Here is an 18,125-nt window from a genome sequence, read left to right as displayed (position 1 = left end):
AGCTCCATCTCACCTGGTCAGGGTTCATCTTTGTTCCAAGCAATTCTGGCCAGGACACTGGAGTCATGTCACAGCCAAACACATTCATCCTTGGAAGTGCCAAGAGCTATGCATGATTGTGAGTATTATGAAGTCCCTATTGCCAAGAAAATTACAACATTACTAGGGAAATAAAATATGAAACATAAAGTGATAAATAATTCATAATTAATAACAAAGGATTCAATTATAAAATCCAAATCTTAAATTGGAAATTAACCATGTAGATTAAGGGAAGCCTTCTTAAAAGACAACAAAGGAAAATGTAAAATCTGGATTTGGTTTATAGGAAAAAGGTAAAGGAAATTGCTTGAACAAAGGCAATGGGGAAAAATAAGCACGCTAACAATGGGGAAAAGTTAGGAGATGAGATGAATCAAAAGAAGAGCTTCATTTTAGAAACAATAGAAAACAAAGGTGAAATGATAGGGTAGAATCATTGATAGAGGACCTGAATTTGAGCCTGAATAATTTAGGTTTGATCTAATGGAATATCACTTTGAATTTGGCAGAGGGAGAGGAGTGAAAATGAAACAGGAGACCATTTGTTAGATTCTGAAGTAGCAAGTGGAATTTAAAAATCAATGATAGACATAAATGTGACTAAGGAAAAGACTTGGGTTTAGTGACTATAATAAGGAATCAAAGATCAGTAAGAAGATCAAGATGACTTTAGGGTTGTGGTGTGTCAGTAACAGTATACATAGACCTTACCCCTTAGAATTGGAAGATCATCAGGCTTCAAATGGTACATACAGGCTCTCAGTTGCTAGAAAAGGAAGAAAAAATTTTCCCAAGGTATACCTTCCTATTCATCACATCCTCATTTCAGAAAAGTTTAGTTTGCTACTCAAATTAGAAGATAAGAAAAAAAAATCTCTCACATTTTCATGGGTCCTTTGCTATTTTACGGTCAACCTATTTCTATTTCCATTTCAGCCCCACTGATGTAAAAGTCAGTAGTACAGTATATAATGTCACACTTGGAAATAAATCAATAAGTGTTTGTTAAATACATACCAAATGCTGTTCAGCACTCTGCTAGCCTGGAGAGCTGGAAAAGTATAAAAAGGACCTCTGCTTTTCATAAGCTTTTAATCTGCTTGGATAAAAAAGGTCAACACACCTGACACAATAGAGAATACATTCCATGGATGGGGATACCAACCTGGAGGGACTGTAAAGTGTGCTTATACAGAAATAGTGGGAAACAGAGTTGAATGAATTGTAAATGATATCATGGATACTATTCATCATTTAACAAATTTTCATCGACCTTAAGCATGTTCTAAGTTCTGGAGGTAAAGCAGTAAAATAAAAAGTTCCTCCTTTCATGGAGCTTACATTCCACATAGGAGAGACAGAGAAACGAATAAATACACTATCAGGTAGTAATAACTGTCCCAAAGAAAAGAAAACATGAGGATGTCAAAATGAGTATATGAAAAGTAGGCAAGATGTTTCTAAGGAACATTTAAACAATGGCTTGAATGAAAGAAAGAACCAGTCCAGAGAGGATTTGGGGAAGGGCAGTTCAGGCAGAGAGTTAGCTATTGCAAAGCCCTAAGGATATCAAACTTAGTGTCCTTAAGACTAAAAAAAGACCAAGTGTTTCTGAAGGAAAGTGAAAAAGATGAAATAGGAAAGGTAAGCAAATTCTGGTAGGTAAGAAGGGATTTTTAAGGTCAGGTTAAAGCACAGATTTTTGGAAGATTAGTCACTCTGGCATTCAGGATTAGAGGAGGGAAGATTACAACCTGTAAGACCAGATGGAAGCCTGTGTGATAATCCAGGCAGGAGGTGATGTGAGGTAGAGAAGGTTGAGGGCAAGGTTAGCAAGGAAGACAAAATGTCAAGGAGATCAAGTAATGGGTATTTATGAGGGGTGGTAGGAGGTGTTGGGTGGGGAGAGCCCACAGTGTCAAATGCAGCAAAAAGGTCAAGGAGAATAAGCATTAAGTAAGAGCTAGTACAGTTAAGAAGAAAAATGTCATGTGTGACCTCCAAGAGAAGAGTTCCCATAGGGTGAGGTGCTGAGAAGTGAGGAAATTGAGACTGTAAACTTTGACTGTAAGAGAAGGTACTACTCAATTGTGCAATTTACCGTTTACGTCATTTACATTTGGGCTAGCATCAACATTTTAAAGCTATGTTAAACACTCCCAGTCAGGTCTAATTTTTTGTCTCTAGACTGAAGGGAGAACAAACTTATACCATAGAAACATATCTTACATGTTTTTCTGGGCCCAAAATCAGTCACACCAGTGATTCATTGTTCTAAATGTAATTAGAATTTACTTAAAACTGGCAATGGCACCCCACTCCAGTACTCTTGCCTGGAGAATCCCATGGATGGAGGAGCCTGGTAGGCTGCAGTCCAAGGGGTCGCTAAGAGTCGGACACGACTGAGCGACTTCACTTTCACTTTTCACTTTCCTGCATTGGAGAAGGAAGTGGCAACCCACTCCAGTGTTCTTGCCTGGAGAATCCCAGGGACGGGGGAGCCTGGTGGGCTGCCGTCTATGGGGTCGCACAGAGTCGGACACGACTGAAGTGACTTAGCAGTAAAACTCCAAAGGCATTTTTCATAGAAATAAAACAAACAGTCCTAAAATCTGTACAGAATGTAAAAGATCCTGGATAGGCAAAGTAATCTTGAGAAATTAGAGTAAAGCTGGAGGAATCATTGCTCCCTGATTTCAAACTGTATTGCAAAGCTATAGTAATTAAAACAGTATAGTACTTACATAAGAAAACAGACACATAGATCAGTGGAAGAGAGGAGGGAGCCCAGAAATGAACCAATACATGTATGGTCAATTAATTTATGACAGAAGAGCCAAGAATATATGATGGGGAAAGAACAAGACTCTTCAGTAAATGGTGTTAGGAAAACTAACCATTATTTGTACCATATACGAAAATTAACTTAAATAGATTAAAGACTTGAATGTCAGACCTGAAACCACGAAACTCCTTAGAGAAAATGTAAGCAGTAATCTTAACTTAGGTCTCAGTGATGACTTTACGAATTTGACACTGAAAGTAAATGCAACAAAAGCAAAACTAAACAAGTGGAACTACATCAAACTAATAAGCTTAAGCACAGCAAAGGAAATCATCAACAGAATGAAAAGGCAACCTACTGAATGGAAGAAAATATTTGCGAATATTTTCTCATACAACTCAGTAGCAAAAAATAATTTGATTAAAAAGTAGGCAGAAGGTCTGAATAGACATTTTTCCAAAGAAGATATACAGATGGCCACCAGGTACATGAAAAGATGCTCTACATCATTAATCATCGGAGAAATGCAAATTGAAACTGCAATGAGCTATCACCTCACACCTGTCAGAATGGCTATTATCAAAAAGACAGAAATAACAAGTGTTGATAAGGATGCGGAGAAAAGGGAAACCTTGTGCACTGCTGATGGGAATGTATAAATTGGTGCAGCCACCATGGAAAACAGTATATAGGGTCCCCAAAAAACTAAAAGTAGAAGTATTATATGGCCCAGCAATACCACTTCTGGGTATTTACCCAAAGAATTGTATGAATTTAAACAAGTTAAGAGATACTGAGAACAGATTGTGTTTGCCAGAGATGGGAGTTGAGAATGAGAGAAAAGGGAAAATAATTTTTGGCTTTGTTTTTTATTTAAATAAATTAAAATTTTTTAAGTTCATTCTTACTCCTGGGATGTGGCAGGAGTCTAACAGTAGAAACACTAAGGCAGATGTAGTACCATGTTGGTTGTGGTTCCATCACTGCCACCTGTCAGATCTAAACCACAGAGCTGTGGGTGTTACCTTGAACACATCACATAACCTTGCTGAACTCCAGGTTTTCAATAGTAATGAGGGATTTCTCATATTTTAGCATTTCTCTAAAAAAGACAAAGACCATTGTGTGAGATTCATATAAACACAATTCATATGAATTCCAGGTATCACAATTCCAGCAGATACTTTCTCAAAGTCTTTCCAAAAAGACAATTTGGTTGAACTAGACAATTTGGTTCAGCAACGTGTAAAACAATTAACAAGTACCTTTCTTCCCTGGAAACAGACTAGACTAGTTTTTGGCAGACAGAGTAAAAGAAGCAAGTTAAGTCCCCTTCATTTGTAGCTCTGCAGCTTTAGCATCAGAGGAAACCAAGCCTGACTCTGGCTAAGGCTTGTCTATGGATGCGTGTGCATGCCTTCTTTCAATTGTCTGATGTAGATGGGTAGACTGTGTTAATTTGTTCGGTGTTATTGAAAGATGGAATGCTGCTAGCAGTCTTTTTTCTTTGGAATATACTTCATTTAAGGGGGTCCAGTTGGGAGCTGCTAATCTCTTGGGATGGTCTGGAAAGCTTCATTAAATTCAGTGAAGAAAAAGTAAGTATAAGTTATTCTAAAAATCATCAAGGCATATACTGTGTTTAATTTGCTGCCCCAAATGCTTCTCAAATCAGTAGTGACCAAGGATTCCTAGCATTAATGAACAATTACCATATTGCTGAAATCAACACCATATTTAGCTTGAAAAGTCTTCTCATTTTTGGTGCTAAAGAGGCCAAAAACATCAGTTAGCCTAGGAAGCATAAAATGTACTCTGTTGATGAAATAATTTCTTTAAATTAGGGTTTAGCTATTCCAGCGCTGTAATACAAGGGAATTTGCTTTATCATTGTTACCTTCTGGCCTAGAGACAGAAACGTTTTACACTGTGGTTCATCCTGTACCTTTTATCAAGGATAAATTCATGTTTTTGTTTAAAAACAAAGAAAGCTTACATAATCTCTGCTGATGATTAGCCTTTCCAGTAATTATCTGTTGCTTGGAATCAGTGTCAGCCAACCAAGTTCAGATGGCAAAAAAAAAAAATGTTTGATCTGCAGTGATGGGATTTAGAAGACTGTGTATATGGAAGGTATAGTTATGCACATACAGGGAACATATTTATCTAATTTGACTGACAGTGATTTAATTAATGTTTGTCAAGCACTTTGAACATGAAAAGAACTATCTGAAAGCTGAGAGCTATTACTCATCATCATTTTTCTTATTTGTTAAACTAAAATTAACATACAAATGTGATACTCTTACGGTATCTTTGAGAGATGTATCCCTATTCTAACAAACTCGTTGGACTACACATTAAGAAAGTCTCATTAAAACTTCAAGGCTCTGGTTTCTGAAAGTCAAGCTTCAAGCTGGTTGGGTATCATCCATCAGTCGATTTTGAAGCATACAGGCTAAATAAACAACAGTAACAGATTGGGGAAGTGTATGCACCTGCTTATTGAGAAGATGTTAACAGGGGCAAATCTAAAATAAGAATGCATACCGCAACCTGATTTTCAAGAAGTTTTCATGCATGCCTACACTTAAATTTACCCATATTATCACCTAATTTTTTTTCTTCTAGTTTTCTCTCCATAGAATAACAACTGATGAGCATAAAGCCTCAGTAACAATCTGAGAAGAAAAGAAAGAATGGGAAGACTCTATTTTAGAGTTTGGAGAAGAAGTAAACATGTTTTCCCTTTAGCACTTTTTCTCCAAGAGCAACTGGCAAGAGAAGAAAACCTGGGAAGAAAGTAAGAAGCCTGGACAAACGTCCTGATCTAACGTGGTTCTTCACAGACAGGATTGGGTAGTGCTGCATTGATACTTACAGGACATTGATTGGGTATTTGTCCAACTTCCCAGGACCATAGCATAGAATGGACTTCTTGTGGTATAGAAGAAGTGACTCAAAAAGATACTGACTGTTCCATATGACTTATTTTTGAATTTTAGTTTCATTTCATTTACATCCTAGTCCCCTAAAGAGACTTTTATATTACACTCCGGTGCAGAATCTTTCCATGTACACCATGCAACTCACATACCTTTATAGCGTGCACAAGTATGTGCTCAGTTGTGTCCAACTCTTTGCAGCCCCTTGGACGGTAGCTCACCAGGCTCCTCTGTCCATGGGGTTTCCTAGGCAGGAATACTGGAGTGAGTTGCCATGTCCCTCTTCAGGGGATCTTCCTGACCCAGGGATCAAGCCCATGTCTCCTGAATCTCCTGCACTTCCTCATCTTTACCAGCTGAGCTACCAAGGAAGCCCTTCCGTTTGTATAGTAAGCTTGATAATGGCACTAGCTTTACCTTAACTGCACTAAACCAAACTTGACACATTGGCCTGGGAATCTTCTCTTTCAACAAGCACTCCCAAGATTTTATATTTGCTAATGCTCAAGAAAAACTTCTAGGAGAGGTATTACTTACTCTGCCTAGACATTCTTAGCACAAATTTTACTTGTGGTAATTAGATATGGCAGGGACAAGGGTGCTCATGAACCATTATGTGGCTCTTATATATTTTCCACTCTCTTCTGTGGTTGGATTGGAGCCACACAACTAGTGCTGACCAATGGGCTTGAAAAGAAATGAAATTTGTCACTCCTAGTCTAAGTTTTTAAGAGCACTTTTTCTTTTCATGGCCCTAGAAACCTCACTTTCCAAATGATGTAGCTATAAGAACGAAGCACCCCTGGACTCTTGGAAGCTGGTCTGGAGAGTGATCGTGACCTTCAAAAGATCTCTTATGAGCTAGAGGTAAACCTTTAACAGTTAAAGAGCTTCGTGGTCCAATGTAGTTAACTGTGCCTACCATTGTGTAGCCTGTCCTAAAGAACACAACTGGATGTAGCCATCTCTCACAATTGCAGGGACAGCTTTTAAATTTTGAACCATAATATGGCAGCAAAAGAATAATAGAAAGACTTCCCCAGTGGTATGCCTCATGACCAAAAGACCAAAACAGAAAACACCCCACTCCAGTACTCTTGCCTGGAAAATTCCATGGATGGAGGAGCCTGGTGGGCCGCAGTCCATGGGGTCGCTAGGAATCAGACACGACTGAGCGACTTCACTTTCACTTTTCACTTTCATGCATTGGAGAAGGAAATGGCAACCCACTCCAGTGTTCTTGCCTGGAGAATCCCAGGGATGGGGGAGCCTGGTGGGCTGCCCTCTCTGGGGTCGCACAGAGTCGGACACGACTGAAGCGACTTAGCAGCAGCAGCAGCAGTAGAGTTTTTCAATATGTTATTGAATAAATTCAATAAAGACTTTAAAAATGGTCCACATCAGGGAAAATATAATAACAGAATGAACAGTGTACAATTTACTAAATAATTTAGGAACAAATGGATATATACAAAGATCCCAAACAGTATGTAGCATGGTAGAAAAAAAAGTTTTTTATGTAGTTCAGTTCTGGTGGTGCTTTCCAATGCTTCCCTAAATTAAAGACTTAGTGAAATCTTTACTCTACTATATCTAGAGAAACTATCTCTGTCCTGGTCATTTCTAGATCCTCTTTTTACCCCCAACCTGGTTATACATCATTAACAGTCCATCTTCTAGGAGCTCAGATGGATGGAATTCCCATACCCAATACCATCAGAAGTGGATTGATTACTTATTTGTGTTTACTGCTAAAAATTCACTCCTTAAGCACATCAACTAGTTTTATGTGTTTTAGGGGCTAATTAAGGCAATAGCAACCCACTCCAGTACTCTTGCCTGGAAAATCCCACGGGCGGAAGAGCCTGGTAGGCTGCAGTCCATGGGGTCGCTGAGGGTCGGACACGACTGAGCGACTTCACTTTCACTTTTCACTTTTATGCATTGGAGAAGGAAATGGCAACCCACTCCAGTGTTCTTGCCTGGAGAATCCCAGGGACGGGAAAGCCTGGTGGGCTCCTGTCTATGGGGTTGCACAGAGTCGGACACGACTGAAGTGACTTAGCAGCTTAGCAGTAGCAGGGGCTAATTTATGGAATTAGCCCCTAAATTTCTAATTCATTAATGCACAGATGTGTGCAATGCTCAGAGATTCACTTCTTTGGAGAGCCCACCAAAGCTGTCTGATTCATCCTTCCCATGGGTGCTGTTTTTGGGGGCTGCCCTCACACACCTGGGACCAGAACCTATAGGAAGGATGAATCAGACAGCTTTGGAGGAGGGAATGAATGATGGAGGAAAAACTTCCATAGAGATCAAATACTTTGCAAACATCACTGATCTATGCTATTTGCTGAGCTACCCCTAACAGCAGAAGGCCCATTTCTGCTATTGAACCATTACAAAATCATTGTAGTTTGAGAGCTACAAAGGCATATAAAACAAGGATAGAGAAAATCCTTTCATGAGTTCGCAAGCACTGCAGAGACTCTTTCAGCAGTAGCTACACCCTTGCTTTCAAATCTTATATCTGCCTCAAATCATTTTTTTTGAAACTAGGGCAATATAAAACACAAGCTAGCTACAGTTCGCTTCTCCCATGAGTAGAGGACAGTTAATAACATTTCTTATATTTTAACATATCACCTTTCCCTTCATTCATAGACAAAACAGAAAGGAAAAAAAAAAAGTACTGTGTGCCTTTTCCTGTTCAGTAATTCCAAAGAAGTCCACACAACATTCATGTACTCATGTTGTAGAACCATATGAAATGAACTCACTGAAGTCATTTTCAGTTCTATTTAATATTTATTTGTCCCCATTTTGAAATAGGGCCATGTTGCTTTTGTTCCTATAGAAGAGAAGTTATGATTTAAGAAAACTTTACAAAAGGGAAGCCGATCTTGATGCTATCAAACTTCCCTCTTTTCTTTTAGCAGAATGTTTGAGAAAATGCCAATTGGTGTAGCCTATCATCAGAACATTTCAAGATCTGTTTGCTTCTGAAAATGAACTCGTATAAAACTATCTGAACTTTTTTTTAACAAATTATATTCCTATCTGAATACTTAGAACCTATATTTTTCTCTGAAATAGTGAGACTGTATCAAATGTTTCAGGTGAAATCACATCATAACTAATTTCTACAGGTTCCCCCATTTTTAGGTGGGGGACATGCATTGGTATAAACTCAGGCATTGATATTCTTTTGTGGTGAGTATTAACGAGAATGACATTTTTGTCCAAACTGTCGCCGGATGGTTTTATAATTAGAAGATCCACTCTAAAATGAAAGTCTGAGGTTGATGAGGCAGAACCAGCTATGTTTTAAAGAGAAATTCTTATTAATGCAAAATATTAGAGGACAAACAAAATCAATTTTTAGAGGCATATTAACCAAATTATTCATTATTATAGTAAACATTGCAAAAATCAAGAGGATGGACTATATTAGCCATACTCAAGCAGGAGAATGAAGTACGGTGGTCTAATTTATGGACAATAATCATTCATACTAGCATTCTTTCTCATTGTTTAGGTTGTGACTCATTTTGTTCTATGTGATCCCTGTTCTCCATGATTGGCTGCTATTAAAAACTAAAAGCAATAAGAATAAAATAGGATTTTACCAGGCTAGCTTTGGGTTTTTAAAAATACCTGAACATAAACAATAAAGCAAAGATTATGAGAATTTAATAATCCTTTACCTTTACATCTTTAGTATAGGTTTGAGTATTTGGAAAGTAATGTTTTTCCCCACTAAAGGACATTTTGATTTTCATTCCCTCTCATCTGCTAGTCCTTCCTCCAAAGGACACTTAGTAAGATGTCTTTGGTGGCTTATTATTTTAACATTTAAAAAAGTTGAACCCAAAGATCAGGTTAGGTAAGCATAGGCTTTTGCTTGTTCATTTTGCATTCCTACTATTTGGTTTTCTTTTAGGTATAGATGGGCATATTAGAGGAGGGGGTATATTTCTAAGAAAGATCTTAATAAAGTAATTTACTGTCAGCAGGTCATCACTAATAAGCAAATCTTTTCTAAATCATAAAACTGAATAAATTACAAAAGATAGGATGAAAACCACTGTCGAAAGACACAATTTTCAAGGTGCTTTAAAAAATGATGAAAGGATCTAAATGTCAGTGAAGAAGACACAAACACAGATGAATTAACTTCTTAAAGGTGTTTCACTCTATTGTTTTATTGAATTATAATTGTCATACAATATTACATTAGTTTCAGGTGGACAACATAGTGAGTCAGTATTTGTATACATTATGAAATGATCACCATGGTAAGTCTAGTTACCATCTGTCACCATACAGAGGTATTACAATATTATTGATTTTATTCCCTATGCTGTACTTTATATCCTCATGACTTAGTTATTTTATAGCTGAAAGTTTGTACCTCTTACTCCTCCAATTATTTTTAAGCTTCTTATTTTGGGAATTTCCAAACATCCACAAAAACGGAGAAAATGTTACTACTATAAGTGACCCCATGAAGTAAGGAAGCGGCAATCCACTCCAGTATTCTTGCCTGGAGAATCCCATGGACAGAGGAGCCTGGAGGGCTATGGTCCACAGGGTCACAAAAAGTCAGACACAATTGAAGTGACCCAGCACATGCGCATGAGGTCATGAACATGTTTGCTATGCTTGTTTCAGATGTCATGATTCCTATGATATGGTTTTTATTGCTGGAATATTTTTAAAGAAAATCCTAATATTATGCTATTTCACCCCTAAATAAAATAGTGTATCTCAAAAAATAAAAAGAGTATTTTCTTATGTCATCATAACACAATAACCACACCTAAGTATGCTTAAAATATCTATTCTCATATCCCTTAAGTCACTGTATATTAACTATTAGCATTTTTTAATTTGATTTTTATCTTTACTTTCTCTTTTATAGGCATCCTCTAAATTAGCAAAAGAAATCCTATACTTGGATTAGGTTAATTTTAGCATATCCCTGGGCCCCTTGTATGCCTTTTCCTGGCATGGTATGTTATTTAGAATCTTACACAATTTTTGAATTCTTCATTACAGTTGGCATGATACAAGAAAATTAAATTATAGTTTTGCTCAAATTCCAAAGTTTTATAGCATGTAAAAATACTGTAATTTATTTTAAAAAAATAAAACAAAATGAATCCATAATCTAGCTATAACTGCATTAAGTAATCCACTAGGTAATGTCTAGGATGTTTTTCCCGGGATCCTTTGTTTGCAAATATGGGAAGCCCACTTTGGCCAAATAAAGACAAAAACAAATACATAAAAATTAAAAGGTAAATGACTAGAAGGAAAGGTTTAAATGCTAGCCTGAAAAATAACAGGAATCAGCCACTCTGGGAGAAGAGACTTCTATGGAGCAGAATCCTGGGGCAGTCTCTTAAAAGCACTGCTACTGTGATGAGTCAGACCAATGTGTTTTCCAACTGTGTGGTACTGCTCTGCTCAGAGTCTCAGTCTCTGCCTTGTGCTTTCTCCTTGCCTAGGACACAGCAGGATTCCTCAAAACTGGCAGTCCCACCAACCCATACACACTGAGGCAGAGGTGGTTCCCCAAAGAAAATACAGATGTTCATACCAGAAGAGAGAATGAATACCTAGTAGGAAAATTCAAGTGAGGCAGGATGAGAATATAGAAACTCTTCTTCTCATTAATGACTATCCTTCATTCATATCTTATTGATGGGTCATTGAAAACCAAGCTCTCACCAGCCCTTACTTGGTTCTCTCCTCTATATCTATGTGCTCCCATGAGGAGCTCCCTTTTCATTTGTCAGAAATCAGTGTTCCAAATACCTATGACATCCAAGCTGCCAGAATCGATGAGTTCTGTGCACCTGATGCCACCCTGCTCTCTTTTTCGGGCTGGTGAGGCTGGACTAAAAAAAATCCAGTCTAATTTAAAACTTTCCGTTTCCTTTTTGGCTCAGGTTTTACCCATTTATTTCCTTTCCTTTCAGTACACTCTTAGACTAAATAATACTGATTTAAAAACATGGATCCTTCCCTCTGCTCTTTTCACTGGAACTGTCCCCTTCCGTACACAAACACCGCACTCACACACGTATACAGTGAATATTGGAATTTAATTGCGCCATAAGAAATTTAGCACTGTACAAGCTTGCTGTATAATGGAAGAGTTCAGAGACTATTGGTTAAAGGGATTTGGTATTTTTCCTTTAGGGCCCAAAGTTCTAGTCAATGTTTAAGATAAAAGGAAGTAAAGTTGTTTGCTCATTATTTCAGTTTCCAAGTGAGAATTTAGCCACTCAGATTTTAATAAAAACCATTTGCTAAGGCAAAGGTCCTAAAGAGTCAACGAAAGTGATAAAGCTAGAAATCTCACATGAGACCTGAGAGCTTGGACCAGTTATTTCACCTTATGAATATCATAGTCCCACTTTATAACCACATGCAAGAGCTTCAAGCAAGCTACTCAGTTCAGTTCAGTTCAATTGCTCAGTTGTGTCCGACTCTTTGTGGCCCCATAGACCACAGCACTCCAGGCCTCCCCATCCATCACCAACTCCCGGAGTTTACTCAAACTCATGTCCATCAAGTTGGTGATGCCATCCAACCATCTCATCCTCTGTCGTCCCCTTCTCCCCCACCTTCAATCTTTCCCAGATCAGGGTCTTTTCAAATGAGTCCGTTCTTCGCATCAGGTAGCCAAAGTATTGGAGTTTCAGCTTCAGCATCAATTCCAATGAATATTGAGGACTGATTTCCTTTAGGATGGCCTGATTAGATCTCCTTGCAGTCCAGACTCTCTCAAGCTGACTCCCACCTATTCCTAACGCTTTCTGATGAGTCCCCAGGCCTCCTCTGCAAGACCTTCCCTCCAGCTTGTTCACCTGCCAAAAAGCCCAGAGCTGGCCCAGATTTTGTCCCATTGTCCTCAGAGCTAAGTGGGCCAACACTAAACATCTAATTGTATACTTCACTCACTTTCCCTTCTCCATCTCTCTCCAGTGTTCCAGTCTGCTAGAGTACCAAAGTGGGGATAAATTTGGTCTTGCTGCAGCTAAGGAATTCGAGGAGGTGCAGAGAAAAACAGCAACTCTTGGTTGTGTTTCATCCGTCCTATCCCCTGACTAGTCACAGAACAAGAGCAAGAGATATCTAAAGGAAAAAAAAAAAAGAACCTTTGTTGGTGGATAATTGCAGTCTACTGAAACTCTATACAGAAGTCATTGGAGATATTAATTTCCCAACACCATGCTTTCCTGGTTCTATGACTTTTCTCTTCTCTCTGCAAGCAGCTTTTCTTTTATCTATATATCCCCATGTTCCCAAATATGTAAACCTTCTGGCAGGTTTCATGCCCATCCTTTTTTCTCACTACTCCCCACACATACATCTCTCTTTAGTTGATCTCAATTGGTTATCATATCCAGGGGAAGCTACATGCTAAATTTTTTTTTCCACTAGTTCTCATTATCAGTCTTAACTTAAGGTCTCATTACTTCTCTCCTGGACAATTGCAGTGGCCTCTTGACTTGATTGATGGAACCCCATTCCAGTACTCTTGCCTGGAAAATCCCATGGACGGAGGAGCCTGGTAGGCTTCAGTCCATGGGGTCGCTAAGAGTCGGACACGACGAGGAGCCTGGTAGGCTTCAGTCCATGGGGTCGATAAGAGTCGGACACGACTGAGCGACTTCACTTTCACTTTTCACTTTCATGCACTAGAGAAGCCAATGGCAACCCACTCCGGTGTTCTTGCCTGGAGAATCCCAGGGACGGGGGAGCCTGGTGGGCTGCTGTCTATGGGGTCACACAGAGTCCGACACGACTGAAGAGACTTAGCAGCTTACCAGCTTGACTTGATTCCTTTCAGACAAGTCTGGTCTGTGCCCAATCATGTCTTCAGAGAAATCTTTCCAGCATGCAAAGCTTGTCAAAGCCCTACTCTCTCTAAACAATTCCAATGTCGCTGCAGTAGACACAGGACAAAATCTCGGATATTTAGCATGATAAGTGCAAACGGCTATGGTCTAGTCTGGGTCTCTGTGCCCCAACCCCCACCCCTAGCATAACCTTTCAGCCCAGTCATCACAAAAATACTTTCTTTCCCTAGCATGCCTTTTGTTGTTGTTTAGTCACTAAGTTGTGTCTGACCTTTAAGCAACCCCAAGCACCATAGCCCGCCAGACTCCTCTGTCCATGGGATTTCACTCTTTTATAATTCTGGGCCCTTGGCTTTGTAGTTTTTCATGTCAACCTTTCATTGTCTACCAGGTGACATCAAATCAATCCTCCAGAGACAACACTAAAGTTATAATACCTTCTTTTTGAAGGCTTCCATGATTTCACCAGATTACACATTTTCTCAGTGCTCTAACAGTAATCTGTCAATACTTCTATTGTAATACTTCTTGCGTTGCCACTTCTCTCTGCTGATATGCCCATTTCTCTCACTGGAGTGGAAGCTGCTCAAATAAAGGAACTGTATCTGGGTTTCTCAGGTGGCACTAGTGGTAAAGAACCTACCGGCCAATCCAAGAGACGTAAGAGACTCGGGTTTGATCCCGGGGTTGGGAAGATCCCCTGGAGGAGGGCATGGCAACCCACTCCAGTATTCTTGCCTGGAGAATCTCATGGACAGAGAAGCCTGGTGGGCTACAGTCCATAGGGTCGCAAAGAGTCAGATACAAGTGGAGTGACAGCACACACGCATAGTCCACGTGATTTAGTATTCCTGCTAAGTAGCACAGAACTTGTAATACTGTGGGCATTATTGCTTAATAACTTAGTGAATGAGGACATGAATGGAGAGAAACTCTTCTACAAGTGTAAAAATCTATTAAGCCTGAGCATACAAAAACAGAGATCTAGTACAGACTTCTTTGTTTGCAAATCACACAAATGCAACTTAAATTAGCTTAGGATAAAAGGAGGATTTACTGGAAAGACACTGGAATATCTCAGATAATTGAAAAAAGAATTTGTCAACAGAAAAGTGTGAAAGAAAGCCTGGGAAGTAATTCTGCCTGTGTGTGTGTTTTCTGGCATTGCTGCAGGTCATGACTCTGCTCCTCCTCACTGTGAACTTTGCTTCTTGGTTCAGTGGTTCTCATCACTAGCTGCACATTCAAATCACCTGAGGAGTTTTCCAGAAATACTGCCACCTGGGTCCCACCCCAGACCAAGTTGATTATTATTTCTGGGGGTTGGGGCCAGGGCATTTTGTAAAGCTTCCCCAGGTGATCCTAATGTGGGAAACAAAATAGGCAGTAGTTCTTGGGTTTCAGATCTCATGCTCACAGCTAACGACTGTTAGTTCTCTTTCCAAAAAATCCCCAGAGAATGAATCTTTTTGGTGTAGTTGGGTCCAAGGACTATTAGTGAATCCATCAGGACTGGTCAAATGTGTGGTGTCACCTTAAATATGGCAGCTCATTTGAAGCAATAATCATTCCAAAGATTGAAGATGATGTTTCTAGAAGATATTATTTTAACCCATAAAATAATATCTAATACACGACAGAAAACAACAAAATTCTGTAAGGCAATTATCCTTCAATTAAAAACTTAATTAACTAAATAACTATATTTACAACAAAATTTAAATTCATTAGGAAATAAATAATTGCTTATTAGGTGACTGAATGACAACATATATTACATGACATTGTCAACTACAAATTGGCACTTGCCATCTACTTCTACAACGATTGAATCGTGCTGCTGCAGCTACTGATCTTAAACACTTCCTGAAAGGAGCTCAGAGTGGAGAGCAGAAATGAGGTACTCTGTGCTCTGGAAAAACTGGCAAAACAGGTCTTCAGATAGTTACGGATTTTCAGGAGCTGATTTTATGACCCCAAGTCTTAATATCTCCTCATATCTAGAAAAGCACTGAAGTTCTTCATGGTGACCACTGTTCCTCATGACTAGCAGAAAGCTTCTGGAAACATATATGTTTGATTGCATGTATTCTCCCTTCATCAAAATCACATATACATATATACTGACCTTCCCCCACCCTCTACCTCTTTGGAGCAGTTTCTTAGAAGCTGTCTGAGGTGCTGTCTCCAGGGCTGCTGTCCTCATTTTGCCCCAAATAAACCTAACTTGCAACTCTCATGTTGTGCATTTTTTTAGGTCAACAATGTGGTCAATCAGTATGGTTAGTAAATAATGTCATAGTGTTGTGTTCAGTTAGTTCAGTTCAGTCACTCATTCGTGTCTGACTCTTTGTGACCCCATGAATCGCAGCACGCCAGGCCTCCCTATCTATCACCAACTCCCGGAGTTCACTCAGACTCACGTCCATCGAGTCAGTGATGCCATCCAGCCATCTCATCCTCTGTCATCCCCTTCTCCTCCTGCCCCCAATCCCTCCCAGCATCACAGTCTTTTCCAATGAGTCAGCTCTTCACATGAGGTGGCCAAAGTACTGGAGTTTCAGCTTTAGCATCATTCCCTCCAAAGAACACCCAGGGCTGATCTCCTTCAGAATGGACTGGTTGGATCTCCTTGCAGTCCAATGGACTCTCAAGAGTCTTTCCAATACCACAGTTCAAAAGCATCAGTTCTTCAGTGCTCAGCTTTCTCCACAGTCCAACTCTCACATCCATTCATGACCACTGGAAAAACCATAGCCCTGACTAGACGGACCTTTGTTGGCAAAGCAATGTCTCTGCCTTTGAATGTGCTATCTAGGTTGGTCATAACTTTCCTTCCAAGGAGTAAGCGTCTTTTAATTTCATGGCTGCAGTCACCATCTGCAGTGATTTTGGAGCCCCAAAAAATAAAGTCTGACACTGTTTCCATTGTTTCCCCATCTATTTGCCATGAAGTGATAGAACCAGATGCCATGATCTTAGTTTTCTGAATATTGAGTTTTAAGCCAACTTTTTCACTCTCCTCTTTCACCTTCATCAAGAGGCTTTTTAGTTCCTCTTCACTTTCTGCCATAAGAGTTACTAAGACATAATCCTACTAAGTTTTACTTTGTTTTGTTTTTTCCTTAATTCTTTAATATGTATAAAGCAATGTCAATCTTACAAAGTTTTGTTGTTTGATCACTCAATATTAGGTCAGTTTAACTTCAGTTCAGTCGCTCAGTCATGTCCAACTCTTTGGGACCCCATGAAGTGCAGCACGCCAGGCCTCCTTGTCCATCACCAACTCCCGGAGTCTACCCAAACCCACATCTATTGAGTCAGTGATGCCATCCAACCATCTCATCCTCTGTCATCCCCTTCTCCTCCTGCCCTCAATCTTTCCCAGCATCAGGGTCTTTTAAAATGAGTCAGCTCTTTGCATCAGGTGGCCAAAATATTGGAGTTTCAGCTTCAACATCAGTCCTTCCAATGAACATCCAGGACTGATCTCCTTTAGGATGGACTGGTTGGATCTCCTTGCAGTTTGAGGGACTCTCAAGAGTCTTCTTCAACACCACAATTCAAAAGCATCAATTCTTCGGTGCTCAGTTTTCTTTAGAGTCCAACTCTCACATCCATACATGACCACTGGAAAAACCATAGCCTTGACTCAATGGACCTTTGTTGGCAAAGTAATGTCTCTGCTCTTTAATATGCTGTCTAGGTTGGTCATAACTTTCCTTCCAAGGAGTAAGCGTCTTTTAATTTTATGGCTCCAGTCACCATCTGCAGCAATCTTGGAGCCCAGAAAAATAAAGTCAGCCAGCCACTGTTTCCACTGTTTCCCCATCTATTTGCCATGAAGTGCTGGGACCAGATGCCATGATCTTCGTTTTCTGAATGTTGAGCTTTAAGCCAACTTTTTCACTCTCCTCTTTCACTTTCATAATGAGGCTCTTTAGTTCTTCTTCACTTTATTAGGTCAGTTTAATCCTCTTTATATACAGAAACAAACACAGGCCTAACTTTACCATATAAGCCAAAGTGTCAAGTTTCAGGGCAATAGGGCGGGGGGCCGGGAGGAGGAACAGGAGAATAGGCACAGTGAGAATGAATTCTGAATCCTGGTGTCTTGGCATCTTGGGAGTAGTTGCTGTTAAGAAGTGTAGAAAGATATTTCCCCTTGTGTTCAGGCAGTAAAATGAAGGGCAGGACAAGTTACAGAGAAGAAATTTGCCAGCAGGTAGATCTGTACTTGGGCAGAGAAGGTGTCACATTCCAGGGCTGATATTAAATAAGCCACAGGTGCCAAGACACCCCTGTCTGCCCTCTAGAAACCTCTCCCGGGGCTGGGGAACTGAGAAGCGTCTGGAAGAGAGACAATAGTATATGCTACCTAGCAAAGATCTTCAACATTTCGTTCTACGTTTAAAAATTTAAATATAAGTGTTTTGGGAAGTGTTGCTAGTGGTTACCCCTGGAAAATAGAACTGG

This window comes from Bos taurus, chromosome 2 (genome assembly GCF_002263795.3).
Source record: "Bos taurus isolate L1 Dominette 01449 registration number 42190680 breed Hereford chromosome 2, ARS-UCD2.0, whole genome shotgun sequence".
Lineage (NCBI taxonomy): Eukaryota > Metazoa > Chordata > Mammalia > Artiodactyla > Bovidae > Bos > Bos taurus.
Note: the sequence above shows the minus strand (reverse complement) of the source record.